The following is a 12410-nucleotide window of genomic DNA, read 5'->3' as shown; positions in this document are numbered from 1 at the left end:
AGAGGGTAGCCCAGACTTCTACCTGGCCGAGGTTCAAGTACTGGTTTACCAGCTGAATGGTTTGGGGCAATTTATTCAACCTTCCTGACCCTCAGTTTTCCCTTCTATAATATAAGACAATAATACCTCCACTTATGGGATGGCCATGAAGATAAGACAAAATGCTCTCTGCTGAGTTTCTGGTATTCATTAAGCAATTGCTAAACTTTCTGTCCCCAGTGGCTCAGCTAGTAAAGAACTTGCCTGTCAATGTGGAAGACACAAGAGATTCAGCTTCGATCCCTGGGTTGGGAAGATCCTCTGGAGAAGGAAATGGCAACCCACTCCAGTATTCTTGCCTGGAAAATTCCATGGAAAAGAGGAGCCTGGCAGGCTACAGTCCATGGGGTCACAAAGAGTCAGACATGACTATGCACACACACACACACAAACTTTTCTTTGCTGTTTTCTACGTATGAATGGATATTCTTGGATGAGCCACTAAGAGCCAGAGAGGATGGTGCATTCATGCATACCTATTTCCTCAACTAACAAAGCATATGGTCACCCAGATAGGGGTCTCCCAAGTTGTCCAAAGAAACTGAGATTCAAAGAGATTAAGTGGCTGTGCCCAAGGTCGTGGGGAGAGGAGGAAGTGAGATCTGAGTCTGGATCCCAGACCTTCTGAGTCCATGCACCTGGAGGGGCCGGGGTACCAAGAACAGGGCAGGAGTGTGCCCTGGATGGACACCCTGTCCGTTAATTGGGCACCAGATGACCATAGTTGGAGGGGTACAGAGAAAGCTGGGAGCCATTTATTCCAAGAAAGCACACCGGGACGCCTGAGAGGCTTGTAACACAAGTCCCCACACCTCCCTGGCTTTTGGGCTCCTGCACAGCACAGCTGTGGTCACACCTCTGCACTTGAACCTGACTCCCCTTGGTCCTTGCTGAGCATATGCCCCTGTCTCTATCTGTCTGATCAGTTACCTTCGCCATCCCAACGTGTAGGCTGTCAAGCAGCTGGATTTCCGACCACCCTCCCCACCGGCCCCTGATGCCCAGGGAAGTGATAGTGAAAGGAAGATTGATTACTTTCTGGTAGAAAGAGGGGCAGTTCAAAAACCAGATTAAATCCACAGCGCCGTCCTGGAGATAGCCAGGGGACAAGACATGTTGCTTCTACTGCTTCCTCGAGGCCTCAGCCCGGCGGGTAAGGTCTCCTCATTTGCCTTCTCCTCCACTTTGTACTTGTCGTGACAGTGTGACTTGTATGGAGAACCTAATGGTGTGTAGAGCCGTCCCTTCCAGCCACCCCTGCTCCTCCGTCCAGCAACCAGCTCTGTCATCTGAGTCAGATTAACCTGCTTATCCTCAAGGGCGGGCTCTGATTTAACTTGGCAGGCAGAGGGTTCCCACCCCTCCTACTGCAGTAATTGGTCCAGGGATGGGCACACAGCCTAATTCATCTGGAGCGAAACTCCTGACTTTTGCAGAGGAAGGAGGAAAGAGACGTTCTTTGGCTTTGGCCAGTTTGCTGTTTGAATGCGAGGTCTGGAGTTGTACCAGACACTTAGCTCCCTCACTGATTGGTGTTAAGTCCCTATTTGATCATGGCTGCCGCCCTCCCTGGGCCTTGACTTTTCAGTGACATCAGAGAATAAATCCCCTTTATTGTGTAAAGCAGACTGTTTGTAACTTGACTGACTGACCCACAGGTCAGTTGTTCTGGCCTCTGGGCACCCAGCCTGGCTGTCCCCACCATCCAGAAAACCCACCCCACCCTGCTTGGCTCCTTTGACTCCGGGAGGGAGGTCTGCCTGTGCCTGGCCTGAGCGGGGGCCTCTCCTGGCTTCCGCTGCATCCCGGCTCCTCTCTGCCTGTGCTATGTGCTTGCCTGTCTCCTCCCTGAGCTGGGCGCTCCATGAGGATGGACACTCAGTCCCACTCATTGTCGTGGCCCTGACATCGGGAACCCACAGGGCGTAAAGGGACGCAGACGTAGATGAAGGGAAAGATGAAAGAGTCAGAGGGGAAAGCTGGGCCAGAAAGCACCGGCTGAGTCTGCGATTCTCACCAGGATGCTCACCCGCATTTGCTGTGTGACTGTGAACAAGTGCCTGACCCTCTCTGAACCACCCTTTCAACTGGAAAATGGAGCTGATGACACAGATTCTGCCCGCTTCTTGAGGCTATCAACTAAGGTACGATCTATCCATTCAACTGATTCACTCGGTGCGTATTTGCCAGGGCCCTGTGCTGTGCCAGGCTTTGGGCTGGGTGGCAGGGATCCATCATGAAAGAGTCTAAAGTGGGAACTTCCCAGGCACCTGCGAGGCCCCAGCACTTTGGGAGAGAGGATGCTGGTGTCCTTGGATCCGAGAGGGGCACGCATGTGGGTGGGGCGGAGCGTGTGTGGGGTTCAGAAACCAGGATCAAATGTGGGTGGGGCGGAGCGTGTGTGGGGTTCAGAAACCAGGATCAAGACTGAGTGTCTCTGAGCAACATGGAGGCTCACTGGAGGGTCTGACTCACAAGGTCTCATTACATTTGTCTTTGTAATGAGCAGAACCCATGATGCTCTTATGGACTCTCTATCCTGATGCCAAGGGCATCAGTTCACTGAAACAGATAATTACTGAACCATGTTGATCAAATACAACTGTGAATGAGAAGCTAGGTCCCTTACAATGTCCCAGCTCCACGAGAGGTATTAACATTCTACCCTGATGCTGGAGGGAGGGGGCGGTGAGCGTTGGGACAGAGCGCAAGGCCGGATGGCAGAGGCAGGGGGGACCGTGACACCCTCCTCCCATCCATTCATCTGGTACATCCTGGTAGCTGCATCTCTGAGGCCAGGGTGCTGGTTTTAAACCCACCTACCAGCAGACCCTTCCAGGCTGGTACCAATTAGTACCCTCAAAAGCCCTGGAACAAAACTGCCTTGGAAAAGTAGGAACAGCCCACCCCCGGCCCTGCTCCCCCCAACCTTCTCCCTTGCCCCAGGGAAGAAAAAAAGAATGCGTGACTTTCTGTTCTCTATTAAGTGAGGCAGCCTGCAACACATGGGGAATGCTAGCCCGGGCCTCTGAGATGGGACTGAGGCCAAGACGCCACGGGCCAAAGATCTCCCTGAGCCAAGTGCACAGCAAGGAAGGCTGGCTATGCCTCCCCTGACAAGGAGGACGAGGAGAAGGAAGGGGAGGAGGACCCAGCTCCCAGTGCTGTCTGCAGAGAGGCAGTCATGTCTCAGCCACGGACAGGAGTTCTGGGGGACGCACAGAGGAGGTGCACAGAAAAGATGGATAATTTGGAACGGTGGCTCAGAGGGTAAAACGTCTGCCTGCAGTGCGGGAGGCCCATATTCGATCCCCGGGTTGGGAAGATCCCCTGGAGAAGGAAATGCAACCCTCTCCAGTATTCTTGGCTAGAGAATCCCAAGGACACAGGAGCCTGGTGGGCTACAGTCTATAAGGTCGCGAAGAGTTGGATATGACTGATGGACTTCACTGGAGGACGCACAGAGGAGGTGCATGTCACGGTCCCAGAGGGTCACCCCTCAAAGTTGACACAAGTCAGTGCCCCTTCAAGAACTCAGAAAGGATTCCCTGAAGGAGGGTCCCTAATGAAGCTACCCTCCTCCCCTCCACCCCTAAAAATAGGGAGATAGTGATGATTACCAGCCACTAAGAGAAGAACTGCTTCCAATACTTGGCAAACCAAATGAATGGACAGATGGGGTTTGTGAATGTTTGGTTAATGCCTGCTAAACTTCCCGCTTGGGAAGACCCCCTGGAGGAGGGCATGGCAACCCACTCCAGGATTCTTGCCTGGAGAATCCCATGAACCAAGGAGCCTGGCGGGCTACAGTCCCTGGCGTCACAAAGAGTCAGACATGACTGAGTGACTAAGTACAAACTGCACGGTAGGTCTCACAAGGCTGGGATGTCATACTAGCTCTCTGCATAGCCTTCTGCCTCATGTTGGCTGGTGAAGTGACCGAGTGAACAGTAGGTTGTTGGTAATATTCACACTTCTGATAAGGAGCTGCCATGACTGTCCTCCATGGGATCCTCAAGTCAACTGGGTGAAATAAGCCAAAGGAGCCACAGGGTCCCAAAGTCAGACACAACTTAGACACAACATCAGACACATTTCCCTGAAATGAGAAACCGAAGTTCAGAGAAGGCACGGGACTTGTCCAAGGTCACACAGCGAGATGCCAGCAAAGCCAGCACTTTGCTCCAGGCTCCTACCTCCTCCTGGGCTGTCCTCCATAAACACAGCTAACTGTTCTACTTCATCAGGACCTGCCCTCATTTCTTTTCTTGTCATTTCTGTGGGTTTCAAATCTGTCATCTTTCTGCCTTCCTGAGATGGATACTACCTTGTCCATCCTCTCTTCTGCTGTGTCCACTCCGTTTAAATTATATACTACATTTATTTCAGTTACTGTATTTTTTCAGTTTTAGGATTGCCACCCGAGTAATATTTTAAATAAGTTCCAGTTTTCGGGTGAAAACCTGTACCTTGTCACCTGTCTGCCTGCAATGATCCATCACAGTTATTTTAAAACCATGTCTTACCCTCGTGACATCTGGAGATGAGGGTTTATTTCTGTTGTCTGTTTTCTCTCCTTATCTCTCTTTGGTCATTTGGCTCTGTCTCCCAGCATGCCTGGTTAACAGTGGACAGAGCACGGGCCGGAAGTGTAGCAGCTGAGGACAAGGTGGTCCTTGGACAGGAAGGAATCTGTTTGGCCCTGGAGGCAGGTAGAGCACAGGCACACTCCCCCTGTCCCAGCTGGTGACCGACAACCAGGCTGCACAGTCTTCATGATGACTAGTTATTCCTGGCTTGCCCTTACTTATAAGGAAGAGCCTTTCTTTTTTTAAATATTTAATTTATTTATTTATGGCTATGCTAGGTCTATGCTTTGCTTCAATAGGCTCTTCTCTAGCTGTGGGGTCCCCTGGTGGCTCAGACGGTAGAGTCTGCCTGCAGTTTAGGAGACCCGGGTTCGATCCCTGGGTCAGGAAGATCCCCTGGAAAAGGAAATGGCAACCCACTCCAGTACTCTTGCCTGGAAAATTCCATGGATGGAGGAGCCTGGTGGGCTACAGTCCATGGGGTGGCAAAGAGTCAGACATGACTGAGTGACTTCACTTTCTCTTTCTTTCTGTAGTTGTGGCGAGCGGGGGCTACTCGAGCTGTGCTGCACGGCCTTCTCACTGCAGTGGCCACTCCTGCTGTGGGCTTCAGTGTTGCAGCTCCCAGGCTCCAGAGCACAGGCTCAGTAGTTGTGGCACGTGGGCTTCTCCCACGGAGAAGGAAAGGGCAACCCACATCAGTATTCTTGCCTGGGAAATCCCTAAGGACAGAGGAGCCTACTGGGCTACAGTCCACAGGGTCCCAAAGTCAGACACAACTTAGCGACTGATACATGCATGGATATTTGAATTGCTTCCACCTTTACTGGACTTCCACCTTTAGTGGACTATTAAGCCACTTTATTGGTGGCTCAGTGGTAAAGAGTCCGCCTGCCAATGCAGGAGACCCAGGTTTGACTTGTGGGTCGGGATGATCCCCTGGTGTAGGAAATGGAAACCTACTCCAGGATTCTTGCCTGAAGAATTTCATGGACAGAGGAGTCTGGTGGGCTAAGTCTAGGGGATCATGAAGAGTCAGACATGACTGAGTGACTGAGCACATGGGCTTAGTTGCTCCACAGCCTGTGGGATCTTCCAGGACCAGGGATCCAGCCAGAGTTTCCTGCACTGATCCGCAAGGAAGCCCAGGGCATAGTCCTTCCAAAGGGAAGCTGGGAGGGCTATGAATTTGTTAGGCATGCCTCCTCCATGCACTCTCTCACTTCCAATTTCTGTCTCCCCTATACTGTGAGACTATCAAAAGCTCAGGCTAGCTTTTCAATCTCTCAGCTGCTGTGTTCAGCTTGTTTCCTTAGGCTCTGGTCCCATGCAACTTAAATTCTGCCAAATGCCTTGAAAGGAATAAAAAAGGTGCAGAATAATGGCCCTCTTCCCAAGGTTTCCGTTGCTTTGCTTCTTGGCCCCTTCATTTTAGCTGACCTGGGAGTCCTGTCCTCCATTTTTATTTCATTTCATTATTACTATTTTTCACTCCTCACCTCTTGAGACTGCTCAACACTGAGCTGCTTCTCTCTGCTTGTCTTCTGGAGCCGCTGGTCACTGGACACTTGGAATCCATCTGTTCTGGTCCTGTGCCAGTGGATCATGGCCAGTGGTTGTTGGAATAAAAAAAAATGGCCCAGACATACCTGGGTTCAAATCCCAGCTCTTCCTATTCCCAGTTCTGTTCTCAGGGGTAAGGCACTGCAGCTCTCTGACACTCGGTTTCTGAGTCCACAAAGTGGGACTGTGTGCATGCACACTGATTTCAGTTATGTCTGACTCTTTGTGACCCCATGGGCTGTAGTCCGCCAGGCTCCTCTGTCCATGAAATTCTCTAGGCAAGAATACTGGAGTGGGTTGCCATTTCCTCCTCTAGGGCAATTTCCTGACCCAGGGATTGAACCCTCATCTCCTGCGTTGCAGGCAGATTCTTTACCCTTGAGCTACTGGGGAAGCCCACATAGTGAGACTTGTAACGCCGGAAGGCAGGGCTGCTGTGGGATAAAGGGATTTGCACAAAAGCGAGCAGCTTGGTTTGGGGGCACAGAGCAGGCACCTTATAAATGTCAGTTCTCTTCCCTCCCCGAGTTTCAGGTTCCTCGTTTGTAAAAAGTCCAACAGATTCCCTGGCTTGCCTTACTGGCAGGGTTATTTAAAAGACTGAATGAAATCAGGCATGAAAGAACAAACTGGGGGAATGAGGAAAATGATGATTTCGACTCGCTTCATTAGCTGCTTCCATGCGTCGAGGGATGGGACAACCAGCCCTTCACTTCCTCCTGCTCTACTGGCCAGGACCTGCAGGGAGGAGGGTCCCAGAGCAATGCATGGGCTAGAGTGTAATGGCTATCTGTGGTCATTCACGGGGCCCTTCTCTCTTCAAAGGGTTAACTGTTGGAGCATCAACCTGTGTGCAACGTGAGGGCTCTTAGGGCATCCTGATTCTTCCTGCTTGCACGGCCCCTGCCGGCTAGCATCTACTGGACTGGGGATTCTGTCTCTGCTCTCTCCTCTGCATCGTGGGGGCTGGAAGGTTAGAAATGACACTTCCCAACTTCCCCTGACCGGGCGGCTCTGCAATAACAGGATAATCAGCATGGAGGTGGGCTTGTCCTCCTTCCTGTGGGGGCAGAGGCTGCTCTGTGGACCAACCCTCTGCCTCCTCCACCTTCCAGTTTGCAGGGCATCTCCACACTCTGAGCTGGCATCTTTTTTTTTTTAAGAGTTACTTTTTGGTCTTCTTTTTGGCCATGCTGGGTCTTTGTTGCTGTGCTCAGGCTTTCTCTAGTTGTGGCGAGCAGGGGTTACTTTTTGTCATGGTGCACACGTTTCCCCTTGTGTGGCTTCTCTGTTGCAGAGCAGGGGCTCTAGGGAGCAGCCTCAGGAGTTCTGCTGCATGGGCTTAGCTGCTCCTCAGTATGTGGGATCCTCCTGGAGCAGGGATCGAACCCGTATTCCCTTCACTGGCAGGTGGATTCTTAACCACAGGAGCACCAGGGAATCCTTGTGCTGGCTTCTTGTGGCTTCCTGGCCTCTGGGCTCCAGCCTTCAGCATCAGGACCGATATACCTGAGGGCACGGCCCCCATCACCTTTCCAATGACTGTCTAAGCCCCAGATCCTCTGAACCAAATCCTTCTGAAGCTTCTGCCTCAGTGAAGCCTCATCAACACCTGGGGATAAGGCGGTGCCCACCTCACGGGCTTCCCTTGTGGCTCAGCTGCTAAAGAGTCCGCCTGCAATGTGGGAGACCTGGGTTTGATCCCTGGGTTAAGAAGATCCCCTGGAAAAGGGAAAGGCTACCCACTCCAGTATTCTGGCCTGGAGAAGCCCATGGACAGAGGAGCCTGGTGGGTTACAGGGTCCATGACCACGGGGTCACAAAGAGTTGGACTCGACTGAGCGACTTTCATTTCGCTTCACACTTCACACGTGCCTCACGGGGCTGGGCTGAGAAAGGCTCCAATCAGTGCAGGCAGAGCTCAGGAGTCTGCGCCCAGCACACAGGGAGCACTCCCTGAATGTTGGGCTTGACTTCTGACATCCTCCAGCGGCTTCTGGTTTCCTGCAAGGAGCGCCATCTAACAGCCCCACTCGGCCCTCTCCTTTCTGCCCACGTCACTGAACAGACGCGGAGACTGAGCTCAGGAAGGGGAAGCAGTGCATCCAACAACACATGGCAAAGTCCAGAACCGAGAGGGGAGCCAGGCGCCTGATTCCAAGACCGCCTGGATCCTTAGAAGGAACCTGCTCTGTTCATGCAGCTGCCTGGCTTGGCTGTTTCCACACTTGCCGGGGGCAGGAGGGTGGAGGGCAACACAGGCTGGGATGGACAAGGAAAGGAGCCAGCAGGGGCTGAGGGTGCTGCATCAGGCACTGATTAATCTGTCATCAGGGGACATCACCTGCTTATGGAGGCTCCCCCTTTGCAGACCCTGTTTACCCACAGTACTGGACTGTCACAGCTCTGGGACTGAGTACCAGCTCCATCTTTCAGAGGCAGGAACAGAGGCCCACAGCTGTCAAGGGACAGAATCCCAAGGAGCTGGGGTACTGGGAGATGGGGAGCTCAGGAGGTAGGGGCCCCGCCCTGAGCCCCCCGTGACGTCTGAGCTGAGGAAGACCGACAGTGACCACGCCACAGCAGCGACATGAGGATCTGCATGGAGCCAGTTTGGGGCCTGGCAGGGTGCAGATGTGACCTCTCCTCTCCCAGCTTTTGCTTCCTCCCTGGTCAGCATCTCCAGGCCAGCTCCACCCTCTGAGTCACACACAAAGTTGGCAGCCAGGCTCGTGTGGCCCAGCCTGGACCTGACTAGCTCTGTGTGTGTCTCTCTCTCCCCCAGCTCAAGAAGGACCAGCCTTGGCTGCAGCCAGACTCAGATCGCTCCAGAAAACATTATCCAAGAGCAGCCCAGCTTGGGTGAGGTGAGGCCTGAGAGATGGCCTCAGGGAGAGGCAAATAGGCTGTGATAAGTAACACAGAAATCCTGCCTGACTTGCCAGCCCGCCAGCTGGCCGTAAGAGTTCACACTTACGGCTGCAACGTCAACCACAACTGCATTGTCAGCTCCTGCCTAAGTCTCCAGGCTGCAGGTCTGCCGCCCAGATTTTGACTCTGCCAGCCCCGCGTTACATGTTGCTGCTGTTTTTCAGTCGCCAAGTCATGTCTGACTCCTTGCAACCCCACGGATTATAACCCGCCAGGTACCACTGTCCATGGGATTTCCCAGCAACAATACTAGAGTGGGTTGCTATTTCCCTCTCCAGGGGATCTTACCAACCCAGAGATCAAACCCGCATCTCCTGCTTTGGCAGGCGGGTTCTTTACCACTGAGCCACCAGGGAACCCGGCCCCGCCCGTCACCACCCACCCACATGGCATGAGCCAATTCCTAAAATTTAATCTCTCAATATACACACACATCTATTGTATTGGATTTTTTCCTCTGGAGAACCAGCTATTACCCTTTCCTTTGTGTGATTGAAGAGAGAGCCGGAGACGAGTCGGGGGCCCCCTAAGAAAGTGGTAACGGCCACAGGACCACAGGATGGGCCAGTAACTGGGCAGAGAGGACAGGGGCCTACGGGCAAAAGAAGCTGCAGGTGCAAAGGCCTGTCAGGAAAGCAGGTGGGTTGGCAGGAACTGAGAGAGACGGTCAAGCTGAGCAGAAACCCAGAGAGGAAGATGTAAGATGGGGTAGGGGTATGGGGCTGGAGCCACATATCAGGAGCCAGGGGAAGTCTCTGCAGGCTTTGCAGCAGAGGGGAGGTCAGGCTCGGGAGGGTCCCAACTTGCCCAAGTCCTCTGGGTTGGGGCACCCGCAGGGCACCTCCCATGCGCAGCACTGCCCCCGCCCGGCCGGCCCTGGGTTCCTGGAAGGGTTGAAGCTGTGTGGCCCAGCCTCCCGGGGGCTCAGGTGGTGAGCTGGGCACCTTGGCTTTCCTTCCCTCCACTCTTGGCACTCTGCTCTGTGCCCAGGGCTGCCCTGGGGCCTCACCTGTGAGTTCCCACACTGGTTGGCTTTGGGCCATGTGGGCACAGACAGGAGAATGGAAGGAGGATGGGGGCTGAGGCCAGACACTTAGGGCTCTGGCCCCTCCCGACCCCCGTGGGGCAGCCAAGACCTGGCAGCCTCTGGCTCCCGTCAATGGCCCTCTTCATGCGATGGCTCTGTTTGCGGGTCTCAGTTCTCTTCAGCCCCAGGATGAGCAATACCCCATGGTTTTTCATCCCCAGGGGCCAAACCACGGCCTTGAGAATCACCCTGGCATTCACCTGCCCTGGGTGGCCCACTCTGAATGGACCCTGTACATCCGGCAAAGATCATCCTCTGGAGGTGTGGTCCGCAGGGAGCCCCGCCCCCAGCCCTTCTCTCCCCAGAGAAACAGCTGCTCCAAGAACAGCCGAGGCAGCTCGGAGGGCTTTTCAGGAAGAGTTGGCTCAGGCTCTTTCTGGAATCCTTCCAACGCTGCTCCCAATGCTGCCCGGGACTCACCCATCAAGAAGCCTCCCTGTCCTCCTCCGGCCGATGAGACAGCCTGAAGCAGGGACAGCACTGGGGTGGGCGTCTCTGTGGGTGCCATGCAGGCTCCAGGCTCACCACTTTCCAGGTTCCACCAGGGGGCGCACTAACAAGCCCTGCCTCCAGGCTCCCGGGGTAACACCAGCTGCCTCCCGAGGCTGCCTCCTGCTGGATCACGGGTGAGTCACAGACCCAGGCCCCTTTAGCCCTTGACTGCTCTGGGTGGTGCCTGGGACTTGACCCCACCCACTCCCAAGGCCCTGTCTGTGAACGATTCCCGGGCTGTCTCCCACTCGTCAACTCTCTGACTTCTGCTGGACTTAAATATCCAGGTATCAGACAGAATCCTCACTGTTTTTCCTGCGGACTAAGGCTTTTGAGCTGTGGTGTTGGGGAAGCCTCTTGAGAGTCCCTTAGACTGAAGGAGATCAAACCAGTCCATCCTAAAGGAAATCAACCCTGAATACTCATTAGAAGGACTGATGCTGAAGCTGACGGTTCAGTACTTTTGCCACATGATGCAAAAAGCTGACTTGTCGGAAGAGACCCGATGCTGGGAAAGATTGAACACAGGAGGAGAAGGGGGTGGCAGAGGATGAGATGGTTGGATGGCATCACTGACTCAATGGACAAGTGAATTTGGGCAAGCTCCAGGAGATGGTGAAGGACAGGGAAGCCTGGCGTGCGGCAGTCCATGCAGGGTCACAAAGAGTCAGACATGACTGAGTGACTGAACAGCAACAAGGGTCATAGAATATCTCTAACCAGATCTGGGGGCCACGGGTAGTGACCTTCGTCCTGTCTCCCTGTCTATTCATGCAACCCACCCATCCAGCTGCGTCAGTATCTGACGCTTTCTTTGCTGGACACCTGGCAAGGCACCTAGAAGATCTCTGGGGTGGACACCCTTCAAGGACACGTGGCTTCTTAGGGACCAGCCCGGGTGGGTACGAGACAGTCACAAGTCCTCTTCGGAAGGTAGTATTATCATCACCTCCTTGGTACAGGGCAGAGCTGGGGTCACATGACCATGGAGGGCTGGGGCTGATGCCCAAGCCAGCTCTTCAATACCACCCTCCTGGCTTCTCACCTGGGCACGTGAGGACACCTGTAACACCTCACAGAGCACACCACTGAGCACCATCACCTCTCTTCACTGCTAGATAGGGAAGCCCGCCTGGGCAGCACTCCATGAGGGACCAGCATCATTAAGGAGGGAATGCCAAGGGCCCCAGGGATTTGGAAGTGGCAGGTTGGTAACAACTGAAGGGAGAAGGGACACAGCTTCTGTGGACGAGGTGGGCATGGAGCTGGACCTTGAACACAGCAGGGGCCTGGGGCTGATGGAGGCGATTGGAGAGGTGGTGGAAACCAGGTGGCTTCCAAACAGTGAGTTGGTGGAGGTGGTGGTGATGGGGGGCACAGTTCTGGAAAACGGGGTACCCTTAGGAGTGACTGTGCTAGGTGGGGGCATGGTGATGGAAGTCTATAGGAAAGCGGACTTTGGGATGAAGGCAGTGGGGAGCCAGCGATGGTCTGTGAGCAGCAGAAGGCATCCACACAATCAGCACCTGGAGCCTGGACTGGACGGTGTGTACACCGCGTCCCCTGGAGTCTGGAGAGCAGCCCTGCCTCGATCTTGGTGCGTTGGGAAGCCCGTTTGGGGGGACTTCACTTTCCTCCACTCCTTCCTGCAATGACTTTGCCCATTTCCCACACACCCAAGAAGTGCGGCAGGTTGGGGGAACCCTCTC

At 54.0% G+C, this 12410-nt stretch overlaps 1 protein-coding gene across 1 annotated transcript in view; it reads right to left on the bottom strand.

Moving 5' to 3' along the window:
• Positions 1 to 12410, bottom strand: part of LOC133260819 (uncharacterized) — a 155819-nt gene that overhangs the window by 1023 nt on the left and 142386 nt on the right. The gene's annotated exons all lie outside the window — the stretch shown is intronic.

The sequence above is a fragment of the Bos javanicus genome, chromosome 14, assembly GCF_032452875.1.
Source record: "Bos javanicus breed banteng chromosome 14, ARS-OSU_banteng_1.0, whole genome shotgun sequence".
Taxonomy (NCBI): Eukaryota; Metazoa; Chordata; class Mammalia; order Artiodactyla; family Bovidae; genus Bos; species Bos javanicus.
Note: the sequence above shows the minus strand (reverse complement) of the source record. Positions and strands in the feature narration are given on the sequence as shown.